This window comes from Nannospalax galili, unplaced genomic scaffold (assembly GCF_000622305.1).
Source record: "Nannospalax galili isolate Female #2095 unplaced genomic scaffold, S.galili_v1.0 scaffold974, whole genome shotgun sequence".
Lineage (NCBI taxonomy): Eukaryota > Metazoa > Chordata > Mammalia > Rodentia > Spalacidae > Nannospalax > Nannospalax galili.
In genome coordinates this window covers 3,224,814-3,240,288 of record NW_008335438.1, presented here as the reverse complement: position 1 = coordinate 3,240,288, position 15,475 = coordinate 3,224,814, and the positions used below count along the sequence as shown (strand labels likewise).

General features: G+C 42.1%; 1 protein-coding gene across 12 annotated transcripts in view; it reads left to right on the top strand.

Annotated features, from left to right (window-relative positions):
• Nucleotides 1-15,475, top strand: part of Ablim1 (actin binding LIM protein 1) — a 232,564-nt gene that overhangs the window by 80,403 nt on the left and 136,686 nt on the right. The window lies entirely within an intron of this gene.

Sequence of the window (15,475 nt, the reverse complement as noted above, 5' to 3'; positions counted from 1 at the left end):
ATAACAGCTTCTTAACTCTACATGCACTTAAATATTTTAAAGAAAAAACATCTTATTACACCATGATCCTAACAGTTTTTTAAAACTTTGAGAAAAAAAATTTTTTTTTGAGACAAGGTCTCCCAGTAGCCCATTCTGGCCTGGAACTCACTATGTAGAACAGGCTGACCTCGAACTCACAGAGGTCCACCTGCCTCTGCCTCCTGAGTGCTGGGATTAAAGGTGTGCACCACCACACCCGGCTTTTGTGTTCTTTTTTAAAAATAATCCACTGGGTCTGATTGGTGCTGTGCACATATTCATGAGTTATGGACCATCCACTGGAGCGTGTTTGACCTACCAGGAGCCACACCCTTAAGGAAAACTGACTCCCTTCCTCCCTAGAAGCCATCAATTGTCCATAGCTCCTCAGTTCATGGTGGGGGCTCATGAACCCCTTCCTGCCTCATGTTGGACTGCCAGCTGGCTTGATCTTGTGTAGTCTTGTGCAGGTAACCACCACTGCTGTGAGTTCCTGAGTTCAGTTTCCTGTCATGACCAAAAGACACTGTTTTGCTCCAGTCCTCCCCAACCTCTGGCTCTTACAGTCTTTCCTCCCCCTCTTCTATGATGGTCCCTGAGCCTTAGGGTAGGATTCTGATGATGTCTAGAGCAGTATTGTATGCTGAATGAGAGGTGAACAGCAAAACTCAGATTCCTTGACAAGAGTGACCAAGACCTTAAAAAAGTTTTGTCCACATTTAAGTTTAGACAGAAGGACTTGATGTGGCCTTTGTCAGTGTAGAAGTGGCATTGGGGGTTGTTTTCAATGTCCATTTATAAGACAAATGCTAGTCTCCTTGGCCTTTCCTGCAAAGTGTCACTGTTAACCATAAAAATCAGAAAAGAGTATTTATGGTGAACATGAAGACCATTGGTAGCTTTTGCTATACCTGGAAACTTCTAAACTCTGAAGTTGTCTTCTTCTATTTAAAACATTTTTAAATTTTATGCAAATGCTAGTCTCCTTGGCCTTTCCTGCAAAGTGTCACTGTTAACCATAAAATCAGAAGAGAGTATTTCTGGTGAACATGAAGACCATCGGTAGCTTTTGCTATACCTGGAAACTTCTAAACTCTGAGGTTGTCTTCTTCTATTTAAAACATTTTTAAATTTTATGTGTACCAGTGTTTTGCCTACATGGATGTAAGTACACTATGTGTGTGCCAGATGCCTGTGGAGGCCAAAAGAGGGTGTAGGATCCCCTGGAACTGGAGTTAAGGATGGGTGCTAGCCTCCCTGTGGGCGCTGGGAACTGAACCTGGGTCCTTTGGAAGGGCAGTCTCTGAGCCCTCTCTCCAGCCCCTCTGAGTTTTTCTTCATGCGTATTACAAGTAGCATTGGTGAGGGCTGGGGAGAGCCTGTAGAACTGGTGTAGGGAGACTCCATGTGCTGGATAGTTTGAACACTCTTGAAGAGGGGCTTGACTTAACTCCTCAGAGCAGAGTTCATAAATTATGGTCCTTCCCTATACTAATCCTGATGCAGGGAGACAATTCAGCCTCCTAGTCTTCTCCCCAGTCTTGCTGATCAGCATCTCTGTATGTTGTTGGCATTTCTAACCATCTCCTAGGGTAAGTGTTTGATACACCAGGCTTTGTTGGGCACAGGACAGAAAACTTCCAGCTTAAATTGGTGATGAGGAAATGGGGAGGGAAAAGTGGAAAAATATGAAAAAAAAAAAAAGAAAAGAAAATTTCAGTTACTTGATAAGCAACATCATGGTCTTGAGGCCTAGAAGATTTCCTCAAACTGAGTGCTTCTCTCACACTATAATATCCTTTTAAAGTGAAGAATTTAGGTCTGAGATGGTCTGCTAAGGGGAAGATATGAACATACTTGACTGCTAATAAAGGATGAGAGAAGTCATAGTAGCCAGGTATGCTTGCGAATTCTAGCTACATCAAAAGAAGTAAAGATGAGCAATTCCCTCTTGCACAGCTGCTCTGGAATAACCTAGTCCTGGTGTGTGAGTACCATCTACAAGGATCACTGAGACAAAAAGAGGCAGAGTGATGCAGAATTGCACGAAGTGATACTTACTGAAGGACACACAAACTAAGGCATGGTCCTGGGAGACTGCAAGACCAGTCAGGCCTCTGCAATTTGGACAAGAAAAAAAAGGCCTATATAAGGTTTACGACAAATGAGACTTCATCCTAGCTGGAAGGCTTCTGGTTTATCTTAAACAAATATCAAAGTGTCAGGTACATTTTATAGTGCCACAGTCCAGTTGTAAAGCTCCATTTACCACTCAAATGGCTTTGTCTATCTCTAGTCTGCTAAATATCTATGCAGACAAATCTGACAAGGGTTTCTTGGATCCATTGTGCAGTCATATGAAACAGAATCAATCAGTTCATCTCCATCAGGAGTTCAGGGCTGAGAATTGAAATCAAGTGATTAGCAATGATGAGAACCCTGGATAATCTAGCAGCATTTATAAATACTGAGCATAAAAATATTTGTTTTTTCAACAAATATTTTTGAGTGCTCAGGTACTCAAAAATAAGTTATACATGATTAAGTTAGGCATATAAATTTGATATTATCCCTGCCTTTGTAGGAATATTAATCAGATTCATGCAGATGTGACTTACCAGTTGTGATGCGTAAAAATCAAGAGACAATAAACAGAGTATCTGAGTGACACATGCACACAGCAGGTGGGGCATCGTACCTGTCCTGTTGTCTTGTCCTTTGCTGAGACAAGCAATGCTCTGAAAAAGCAACTAAGGGAGAAAGGGTTTATTTGTAGCCCACACTTCAAGGCACAGTCCATCGTGGTGGAGTCAAGGCAGGAGGGTCTTGAAGCAGCTGGTCACATCACTTCACAATCAGGAAACAGAAAGAGATGAATGTATTTTACTTTATAACATGGTCAGGAGCCTATGGGGAAAATGGACAGAAGGTTATGGCCTAAAAGTGAAGTGTTTGTCAGGGTGACAAGCAGTAGAGCTGGGATAGTGTTAATTATCAATTTTATAGAATCTGGGCCCACCTGGGAGATGGGCCTGGGGCAGGCCTGTGGGTACATTGCTTGAGATGGAAAGACCCGCCCCCTGTGGGTAGCACCATTTCCTGGGCAGAGCATCCTGGACTATATAGAGTGGAAAGAGGGGACTGAGGGATAGCCTGTGTTCATTTATCCTTTTCTTAAAAAGAAACTTAGGCAAGAGGCTTTGTGTGTTTGTAGCAGGGGGAGGGGCAGGGTTTGTTGAGAAAGTTTCCTCCAGTCACTGCCACCTCCACAGGGAAAAGTTTGGGCTGACATACAAAGGCTGAAAAAAATCCAACGAAATTCATCTTTGTGATAAAAATCAACTAAATGAACTTTATTATTCCAAAGAACAGATTTGTATTCAATGTTACTAAAAACCACATCATTTTTGCATAAATTAACCTGGGAATATTGACACTTAATACCGTCACGTGATGGCCATGTGAAATCTTTGCAGAGTGTCTCTCACCTGTCTATTCAATGTCCTGGGCTACAGAAGATTAAAAGGCATGCTACTTTCCTTGAGGCTGTTACCAAGTACCTGACAAGAAGCAGATTAAGAGAGGAAGGGTTTATTACAGTTTGAGATGATATAATTTCCCATGACAAAGGGAAGGCATGGTGGCAGGAGCATGAGGTGACTGGTCACACTGTGTCCATAGAGAATAGGCAGGAAGTAGGCCCATACTATTAAACCTCAAGGCCCACCCACTTCCTCCAGCAAGGCTCTACTTCTTAAAGTTTCCAAAATCTTTCCAAACAGCACCACCAGATGGGGATGAGGTAGTCAGGTATATGACCCTGTGGGGGACATTTCACATTCAAACCATAACAGTCATATATAGTACAACGATCCCTGGAAATTGGGGCTCTGTCAGGAAGCAAGATGCTTAGAGTGGAACCAGGCCAGGACAGGTGCAGAAGAACGAGTGACCATTGATTCAGACCATCCAGAACTCAGTGGTCTGGGGGTTTTGCCATGGAGTGGACAATATATACACATAAAGCATATTCCAGAGAATGATAAGCTTCCAGGACCAAAAAGGGGGAACATGCTCAGTGAGGGCAGGAGCCATGGCTGCCTTGTTCAAGGCAATAGGCATAGAGGGCAGAGGTGGGCCTAGAGTTGATAAACACATCAATATGGCCACAAAATTTCTAGTAGAAATAAAGGTAATGTTGCCATTGTCATTTAAAAGATGATACTTTAAAGCCTGCTGGATAACTCAGCAGGTAAGGGTTTGCCCACGAGCCTGAATACCTGAGTTTGAACCCAGCATCCAACCCAGTGATGGAAGGAGAAAGGTGAGCCTCACAAGTTGTCCTCTGACCTCCACACATGAGCTGTGTATCCTCTGCAACACAAAACAAATAAACGTAATTTTTAAAATTTTAATAAAAATAAAATAGGACATTTTCAACATTTATTATAGTTACTTTCTTTTCAAAGGAATGGAACTAGTTTTGTATGTTATTTATAGTCACATCATTTAACAGATTTCTGAACACTGGGTATCTGTGGGAAATTTAAAAATCAAATCATATGAGCTCTTCTGGGGTAGTATTGGCAGAAATCTCCCATAGAATGTTTCAGTAGAGATGGTTGCCACTTAGCAATGTGAGCCTTGATGTGTTAGAGGGTGTGAAAAATACTATTTTTTGATAACTTTAAAAAATTCCCTGTTCTTCTTTCTATAGTGTTCAATCTGTCAATAGTGTCTGTGACATCAAAAATTCTTTCAGAGGGTTGGAGAGATGGCTCAGAGGATAAAAGCACAGGCTGCTCTTACAAAAGATCCGGGTTCTCTTCCCAGCACCCACATGGTGGCTAACAACGATCTGTAACTCTAGTTCCGAGGAATCCATGCCCTTCTGACCTCCATGGGCATTGTACTACATGGTGCACTTACATACATTCAGGCGATATACTCATATGCATAAAATAGCAAATAAATGAAATTTTTAGAAATTACTTTTAGTGGGATGGAGAGGTGGCCCAGGGAGTAAGAGCACTTGGTGCACACAAATAACGATCTGAGTTCGGATCCCAGCACCCACAGAGAAAGCTAGGTGTGACTACATTCACCTGTAACTGGCACTGTGGGGCACAGAGACAGGCAGGTTGCTGGGGTCAACCTAGCTTCAGATTCAGTAAGAGATCTTGTCTCAAAGGAATAGGGTGTGGTAGAGCAGAGCACTCAGAGCCTTCCTCTGGCCTACATGTGAGCATCCATATCCATACACACATATGTAGACAGCATCCATACATATACCACACTCATATACATACATGGGCACATGCACAAGTCATTTTGACTTCTGTTTCTAAAGCTACTTATTAGAAAGTTGAGATTATAATGTCTAAGGTCAGCCTGTTAAAATGTTTTTCAGAGTTGATCTTTTAAAAAGACCAGGGTCTGTGGAAAAAGCTTGAGACAAATATCTCATCTTCAAAAGTGCTTTTTTGCTGTTTTAAGGTTTGTATGATGTTTACCGAATCAGCATTGTTCCCTATAAAAATATACACTTGTAAGATGGAAAGCTTTTATGGAATCGAATAGATGAAAATTAAAAGGTAGGAGGCTTCAGTATACAAGTTAAGGGGTTTCTGTGTTTAGGCTTTTAAAGTAAAATTTTATTACCTGATCATGTGAAAACCAGTTGTATTTCTAACTTCTGAAATGGAACTTTGGAAAGTGGTTAAAATAAAGGATTTGTTGTCTTTGTTGTTTTGTTTTTGAGGCAGGGTGTTGCTATGCAACCCACCCAGACTGGCATCAAACTCAAGTTGATGCTCTTGCCTTAGCCTCCTGAGTGCTGGGATTACAGTCATGAGCCATCACACCTGACTTCAAAGTGATGAATTTGATGCTTGTTTACTTGCCAGGTAATTCAGGGTTTGACTTCAATATACAGGTCAAGAAAGTTCCATTATCATATTGTTCAGGTCCACTAAGGGCATGTGCAGGCTGTCCTGGGTTAGAAGTATTTTCTAGCCCAGGATATAGACGGGTCTCCTTTGGGAACCTTTTCTCCTCTGTAACCACCTTTGTAGCAACTTTTGTAGCCTGGCTCTGTGTTTATCTAACCTATATCTCCTGGTACTCATAAAATAAATTTCCCCCCAATTGTCCTCTTTAGATAGAAAAGAGCTGATCTCTGATTTCCTTAAAATAACCCACCAACCGTGCACTTAAAGACCCTGACCTCATTTTTCTTTCTTTTTTTTTTATAGCAATTTCATCTACTTTTTGCTTATTTGTTCTTTTGAGACACAGTGTCATGTAGTTCAGCCAGTTGTGTCAAATCACTTACTATGTGGCCAAGGATGTCTTTGAACTCTGATCCTCCTGCCGCTGGGCCCCAGGTATTTGGGTTCCAGGGGTGCTTCACCATGATTGGCACCACTTAAAAATGTTCTTTTCCATCCCTTTAGTTTTCCCATTGCTATGGTGGGCTCATTCTAGTTTCTTGCAATGGTGCACCTGACCATTCAGTCTTATTTTCTGTGGTAGGGCTTTCATGGATTTGCTAACACAGCAGTGAGTGAGGCCTGTCCTTGTCCCTAGCACTTAACAGGGAAATCACCTCTCACATTGCTGAGCATGGCCAATTGCAGTTTCTAGTTCAGAAAAGGCTTAGGAGCCTAAAGATAATAGGTAAGTGGAACTGCTTGGCAGCACCATCTTGATGACAGGTGCTTTGGGGAGCACAGACAGGATACCTGGCTCCAAATGTCCTTTACCTGATACTGTGCCCAGGGAGCTAGACTGCAGCCACACCACCTCCAACACCAGCCTAGTTTAAAGCAATATGAATCAGGGGAATAGGCAATGACATCTCTCAGACATATTAAGAGGTATTTTCCTTCAGTGAACATGCAGTTGTGACAGGGACACAGACTGGCATTTTAAGAAATCATATGAGGACCCAAATGTCAATTGTTCTGAATTCCAAGGATGTGGAGCTGGAGTGGGGAAACTGGAGGAGCAGCTTCCATCCCTCAGGAGGCTAAACTCAAGTGGGGTCTGGAGGCTGTGTGGGGCTGGCATCAGCAGTGGATGGTAGGAATGTAGTACGGTGCCCAGGAGGCTGGGCTTGCTGAAGTGGAGTGCCAGGGTTGGGGAAGGGTCAGAGGAGCAGATGGCAGAGCGGAGCAGGAGTACTATGAGATAAAAGTGTTGTCCTTATATTAACTTGGAGGCAGACATAGTGAGGTCCACCAGGCTCCGTGGGAAGTACATCTCCTTGTTGCTGGTAAAAATAGGATGTATCTGTGCCCTTATCTGCTTTCTGTAGGGTCTGTTCACAGACACATGTGAAAGTATCTCCACAGCTTTCTCCTCGGTATGTGGGATTTTATAGGAGACATAGGTATAGCAACTCATTCTGGACACCAAGTAAGCGGAAGGGACAGGAGAGATACAGACCTTAGTAAAATTTTCCCGTGGGTCCAAAATTCAAATGTGTGGCCTAGTTTGAGATTTAAATCCTGGCTGTAAGCATAGTCAATCTTTTTTTTTTTCCCCTCTTCAGTGCTGGGTATCAATGGAGGGCAGCCCTAATGTCTTATATTAAGGTAATCTATGCTATGGTAAAAGATTTTACTACTTGATTTTATGTTATGAGGCAAATCTTAAAAAGTAAAGGGAAAAAGTTACACTAAGTGGAAAATATAATTCTGAATAATGTCTTTGTTTTTCTGAGTGGTTTATAAATAATTTTGTTTGCCTGTGAAGTTCTATAACAAATGCTGAAAACTAATTTACTATGTTGTCAAAGGTTTTATTAATAAACAGCCAACCAAGGCTCTTAGGATCATAAATTCAAACTCTGAATTAACTAGAAACCCCTAAATGCCTTGTTTGGGACCTGTTTTACCATCTGGTTGAGCTTGTAACTATCATTGATTTTGATGTGCATTTAGAATTAATGCAAAAAAAAAAGATTACAATCTGTTTCTAAGGCTTATAGTTTGAGTCCAAGATAAGTGCATCTGCAAAGGTTATTTCTGGCAGAAGCTTCCCCCTCACATCATTGTTGATGAGCATTTTACAGCTATTTTTGAGCTCTGGCCTGCAGCCATAGCAATTCTGAGTTGTATTGTGTGGTTGCTTCAAGCACACTGATCTCTGTCAGAGCAGAAATGGATGAACTCATTCCCCACACTGTTATGGAAGTGTGGGTGGTTGGGAAGACACTGTGTCAAAGTCTACTTTTATAACGTCAACCAAGAAAAGGTTTGAGGAGAAGGATAGAAGAAATCTGGTATGAAATAAATTTTTTTAAATTTTTGTTATTTTTATTTTCTGTGTATGAATGCATTGCCTACATGTGTATAAGTGCACCCATGTTGTATAATGCCCACCAAGGTCAGAAGAGGGCGTCAGATCCCCTGGAACTGGAGTTATGGACTGTTGTTGGTTGCCATGTGGGTACTAGGAATTGAACCTGGGTCCTCTGCAAGAGTAGCCATTGCTCTTAACCACTGAGCCATCTCTCCAGTCCTAGAAATTTTTTAAAAATTAAAGGAGGAACTGGGGAATGGCTCAGTGGGTAAGAGTGCTTGCTGCACAGGCCCAAGGGACTGTGTTGAAATCCCCAGAACCCACATGAAAAGCCCACCTGCAAATCCCTGTAACCCTAGCACTGCGGGGGACAGAGACAGGAGAAGCACTGCGGCTTGTTGCCTACCAACCTAACTTCAGGTTCAGTGAGAGACCCTGTCTCAAGGGAACAAGGTGGGGCATGATAGAGCAGGACACCTGCCATCCCATCATCCTCTGGCCTCTGAAGCAAGCACTCAAGATGTATACATCTCCAATCACATGCACCACACATGCTCATACCCGCCAGAGACGGGGAGGGTGGCTGGGTGTGGCACATGTGCCTATAATTTCAACACTCAAGAAAGTGAATCTGAGCCAAATGTGGTGGCACATGCCTTTAATCCCAGCACTCAGGAGGCAGAGATGGGCAGATTTCTATGAGATCAAGGCCAAGACTTTGACTCAGAAAACAAAACAACAAAAACAAAACTAAACAAAAAGAGGGTGAGTTAGGAGAGGGTGAGTTGTTGCAAGTTTGAGGCCAACCTGGGCTACAAAGAGAGTATGAGGCCAGCCTGGACTACATAGGGATACTCTGGGTATCTTTAAAAAAAACCCAAACAATAAAAATAAATGGCTAAAAATTTCACTGGAGTAGATGGAGGGAGAGGACAAACATTTGGTATTCACAGTACTAATCCAAGGGTGACATGAGGAGATGTCCATCCGGCTCCTGGCTCTATCACACCTGAGTCTCCAGCACGAGGCTGCCCAAGAAGTAGTGATAAGCTGTTCTAGAAAGGGTGGAGCAGGGTTTAGCTTCACCAAGAGTGTAGTAGCACTTCCAGACAAAAGGCCTTCATTTCAGAAACGAAAGGAGGTAACCCAAGCAACAGGGTCCTCATATCCGTGGTTCTTTTTGGTGGGGGGCAGCACTGGGGTTGAACCCAGGGCCTCACACATACTAGGCAAGTGCTCTCCCACTGAGCCGCAGTCCCACCTCTTCATGCCCTGAGATGGACTGACTGCTGGCAGAATATTAGTCTGTACCTGCCCTAGAAAAGTAGAGAGAGGACCTACCAAAGGCTGCTGGTCCCCCAATTAAAATAATTTTTTTTGACTTTTTTTATTGAGCTTTTAAAATTTCATACAATATTTCCCCCTCATCCAGACCCCCTCCCCTATCCATGCTTCCCCCTACCCCACCAAACCCTATGCACTCTGCCATACATGTTGAGTCCTATTCATTCAGGTGTTTATACCCAAATGTGCTTCAGTGTAAATGCGTCCACTGGAGTCTAGTTAGCCCATCCAGTGGTCGTATGTAAGTCATACACTCCCTCACCCAGCAGCAACCAGTCTCAAATAGTTTACAATCTAGTGCTGACCCACCACCTATTTCTCACCTCCCCTTTGGGCCCTTGTTTAATTGAGCTGACAGGGGCCCCGAGTTTACCCCCACCACTGCCACAGGGCTCACATGATCAAGCCTCCACTGGCCTGGAAGCCTCCTCATATATTCATGAACCAGCCCTGGCTCTTACAGGTCTCTGAGCTGTGGGTGGGTGTTGTTCCATATAGGAGTCTCATCGTACACTCTACAGTCTCTTATTCTCCAAAACTTGTCCAGCTGACGCCTTCTATATGTATCTCACTCTGATGAACATGGAAGCCTCATTGACCAATTAAAATTCTTAAGGAACAGGTTTCCTAGGTCCTCTCCTTTTCTCCTACTGCTACAAACTAGTCAAAACCCACTTGTAGTCAGCAACACTGCCAAGTGAGGGGCAGTCCCCACTGCAGATAGAGGAGAGATTTTGTGCCTGGCATCCCCGGGAATTACCTTTGGGCAGAATTTTAAGTCTGACCCTTTCTGCTAAATGGATGGCAGTATGAACTGGTGGACAGGCAGATGGAAGTTCCCGGAGATGATGGAACAGCAAATGGAGCCGACAGTTTTAGGGGGGTGAAGAGAGCAGCCCTGCTCAGGCTCCTGAAGCCGCATTCTGCTTTCTCCCTGTCTGACGCCTCCACACTTTGTTCCCTGGTATTTTTACAGCCCAGGCTGCTCTTGTTTATCTGTTATTTTAAGGTTTAAGCTTTTTAAAAATGTGCCTGTTACTAATTTCACAACCTTTATATAAAATTTCTTGGATGTACATATCCCCACTTAACCAGTAGTTAATTTTACACAGTGGTTTGTAGAGAGTGGATTGAAGAGTGTAACATCAACAGTGTCGGCTGTTTGGAGCCAGGCTTCAGTGGTGGCGAAGCAGAGTAGGATTCCACAGGGCCTTCCATGGCGGATGCTTTAATGATTGATGTTGAAGAACGCAGTGCAGCCTTTGCACTAGCAGTCCGAGATTTTACTGAAATAAATGTATCTTGGATTTAATTTTCTTGGGCTTATGTTAAATTTAATAAAAAAAATCTAAATCTAAATCTAAATATACCCAACTGAATTTGACGTTACTAATTGAGATATTTGTGATTAGGTAGATGTAAAACTTTTTCATTGTTCCATCAGTTAAGTGTCACTAAAGCTTCTTTTTTGAAAATATTTTAATGGCCAGTGGGATAGCTCAATGGGGAACAGTGTCTACTGCCAAACTTGATGACCTGAGTTCCATTCTCAGGACCTACATGATAAAAGGAGAGAAACAAACCCGGGTCTGCTGCAAGAGCAGCAAGTGCTCATAACCATGAACCATCTCTCCAGTCAATACTCCAATTTTGTAACATATTATTATTATTATTATTATTATTATTATTAAAGGCGAGCTTCCATTGACATAGGGATACTTCAAGCAGTTATGTTCACTGAGACAGAAAACAGAATGGGGGTATCCAGGGGGCTGGAGGGACTAAGGGGAAAGGACTTACTGCTTCGTGGGACAGAGTTTCAACTTTTCAGGATGACAGTTCTGTGGATGGATGGCGGTACTGATACTGCAACCAAGTCAATCCACATAAGCCACTCAACTGTCCATTTAAAAATGATCAGCATGGTAAATTGTATGCTGTATGTTTATTACCACAACTAAAATGGAATATTTTTAATGAGTTAATGAACAGGGACATGAAAATTCAGCCTCCTGAGAGGGCCTACTTAATAACCCTGATTGTGTGAGCTCACTTCCCTTACTTAAAAAAGCATAAGTGAACTTTTCTGAAAATTGCGTTATTAAAATTCTTTGCTGTATAACCTTTGTTCTTTTCGTTTAATGATACATTGCCAACCATGATTGGCCTAATGCATTTTAATACCAGCTCCATTCACTAGGTGCACCAGCATTTATTCAGCAGTGGCTTCACCAATGGAAACTCAGATTGTGCTCAAGTTTTTCAGTGGATTCTTTTCCTGCCAGTTCAAATACCGTTATGATAAAATTGCTTCCATGTAGGAGAGCAATGCTAAAGCCAGGGTCTGGGTAGTGATGGGGAGAAGGCAGAGAACGTAAATGGATCCCAAAGATATTTCATTGTTGAACTAGATCAGGCTTAGTGACATTTTGGAATTGTTGGTGTAAGAGTGGAGGAAAGATGCCAGGCGTGGTGCTGTATGCCTTTAATCCCAGCCCTCAGGAAGCAGACAGGCGGATCTGAGATCGAGGTCAGCCTGGTCTACATACTATGTTCCAGGCAGGCTGGGACTAGGGAGACCCTGTCAAAACCCAAAACAAACAAAACAGCAAGGAGTGGAAGAACGGTACAGCTCGTGATTTACTGAGAGAGGGAGTGGAAGAGGAAGCAGAAGAGACCATCCGAAGCCTTTTCAGGAGGTGAAGGTATCACGGAGGACCTGAGAGGCTAGGGACTGCTGGAAGATGCTCATTTTGAGGTTGGCATGTTGTTTCTCCTCTGATCAATTTCAAATTGTGGTCTAAAGCTTTCAGGACACATGACACAGATGGAGATGATTGATTCAAGAATCCTTTGCTTCGAGTCCTAGTGGAAGTGAGTGAACGCCACCACTCTTAGGCCTCGTATTACATGGGGAAGGCAATAGAGACTAGGATGGGTGGGGGATAGGGGGGAGAGAGAGAAAGAGAGAGAGAGAAATTGAGAGCAAGAGAGAGGAGGAGGAAAGAAGAGGAGGAGGAGGAAGAAGAAATAAAAGAGGAAAGAGCTTGAACTTCTGTCACCAGCCCACTAGCCTTGCAAAATATCATGTTAAATATCATCTAGGTTAAGTATCTTATGGACTTTTTCTTCCAGTGCTTGTTGTGACCCTTTAAACAATGTTTTTCTTACTGTCTAAACCACGATAAATAATGTTGTTGTCTTTTGGTAAGCAAGCTTGGCTTTGAATTAAGGGAAAAGCCAAATCATATCACAACGGGGCACAGTTTGGCATCTCTCAAATGGATTGCAAAATCATTTTGTAAGGCTATGCTAGGTTCATAAAAACTACAGTTTAATTAAGGAGAGCATGTGTCAATTTCATAAAACCATGTGAACCAGACAAAGAAGCCCACACAGAGCTACCCTGAGGAAGCAGGAGGCAGAAAGAACTTTTAAAACATTTGGTGTTTGCTTTGAAACTGTCTCAGTGATCTGTGTTAGCATAAAGATTACCTTGCTGCCACCAGATCTTTTTATAAAGGACCTGTGTATTTTGATACCCAGCTCAGATAACTAGATGAGGGTCCAAATGCACTGTTTTGTCCTTTCTCAAGACTTTGAGAAATAAGAGGCTTAGAAGAACAAGTGATTCATCAGTAGCTCTGATGACTCCATGACTCTGAGGAATGAAATGGGTGGGAATCTGCCAAGTTTGAGGCAGGATTCAATTTAATTAAACTCTGTTCTCTGTATTATGTTAGATACTATGGTTGCAGGTTCCTGAAGAAAGAGTCCCAAAAAGTACAGTTAAAGACTTGCCCATAACATACCTTGTCATCTTGTAGGAAAATAAGATGCTTACCTGTAAAATTACTGAAAAAGGCTTCTAAAAGGTGTTCTGACAACCCCTGCCCAACCACCTCCTGCCCCATTGTTTCTGCTGAAGGAATTCATGATCAGAATGAGGCTATCCCATGGGTCCTGGCATGATCCTCTTGGAAAGGAAGAAGTAGTTGTGAGAGCCAGAGATGCAGAAAGAGATGCTGACAGGTTAGAGGGGGAGTGAGCTGTTTCCATGAGAATATGATCACAGCATTATTATAGGGTAGTCAGGTTCAAGCATGATTGTCTATGGCCATAATCCTAGGCTATTTCATTGTGAATTGCCAAGAAGGAAGTCAGAGCTGTGGAAAACTGGTCTAAACAAAGACCAGTGAGTCTACATGGAAAGTTTGTTTGTGGCTTCAGTGTCACCTTGAATCTCAAGAGTACTGGGCATGGGGGGGGTGGGTTACTTCTGTCAGAATCTTACTGTTCTTGGCACTACTTCATTAGACCAGGGTTTCCTAACCTTTTCCCATTCACAACCCCTTAACACTTGAGAAACTTTTTTTTACACAACTCCAGGTATGTAAAATAGGTATACAAATCAAACATTTACTTATCATAAATCATAAATCTATTTTAAAACAATTCATTGCTCTATGTACTACTTGGTATTTAGCATCTAAAACAAATTTACATACTAATGAGATGGATATACTTGTTTATTTTTATATTAAGAATTAAATTTTGGCTATTTGATGCTGTGGGACATAGAGCTTCTTCAATGTCTTCAGAGTTCACCAATATTTTGATTTTATACTAATTAATGCTGAGAACATCACTTTGCATAAATAAACAGTACAAATGGATATAGTATGTTTAGGGTCATTACAGAAATTGTTGGAAATTCTGTCTTAAGCCTAAGCCAAAATTTATCTAATGATTTTTTTTCAATGAAACTCAAGCCAGCAACTGAAACACAATTTTTAAAACCAAGCATTCTAACACAGTACAATGAAAAGACACACTAATTTGACACTTGCTGAAAAATTACATAATTAAATCCTTATGTTTCTATAAACCAGAAAACTTTGTATGAATTGCAGTGAAAAAAAACTGCAATTCAGATTCATAGTCTTGAATCTGAGCATAGGTGTTTCAGGCAGTGTTTATTCACGTTGTATGACATGGCATGGCAGTTCAAAGTACATGTGTTGTGTGTTCAGAATCAAGGCTGAGAGGAGGCTCAGCAGTTAAGAGCGCTTACTGCTCTTGCAGGGAGCTGGGGCTCAGTTCCCAGCACTCACATGAAGCTGCTTACAACCATCTGTTCCAGTGGCTCCAATGCCCTCCGGCCTTCTCAGGCACCTACACACATGGTAGACATCAACTCACACAGGCACACCTACATACACATAAATTTTTAAATTTATTTAAATAAATAAATCTTGGTGCTGGCCAGACAGCTCAACAACTGAGAGCACTGACAGTTGTTGCAAAAGACCGGAGTTCAAATCCTAGTACCCACATGGTGGCTGACAGCTGTCTGTAACTCCAGTTCCAGGGGGTCCTCTCTGTCCTCTTTTGGCACTGCACTTACATACATGGAGACATAACACTCCATAAAATAAAAATTAATATTGTTAAAAAAGGGATTAAGGCAGCAGTGAGGTTGTATGATTCACCATGAGTGATTACCAACAGAAATACCTTGGATTTACTGCACATTTGATTTTGAATTAATTTTTGGTCTTTATGTGTACAGGAACCTTTTACAATTTTCATTTTTTTTGTAAGCCCACATTCAGTTATGTGATCCCACACAGTTTAAGAAGCTAGGCTTTAGACTATTAATGAGTCATGGGGATTAATTAGAGGAACCCTGTGTTCTTGTAGGTTCTTAGGAGTGCAATTTGGTGACTGAATTCACCTTTTCCTACCCTACTAGAGGGCCTGCTCCAGCCCTTTGGAGGAAGAATCCAGAAGAATTCTGGGT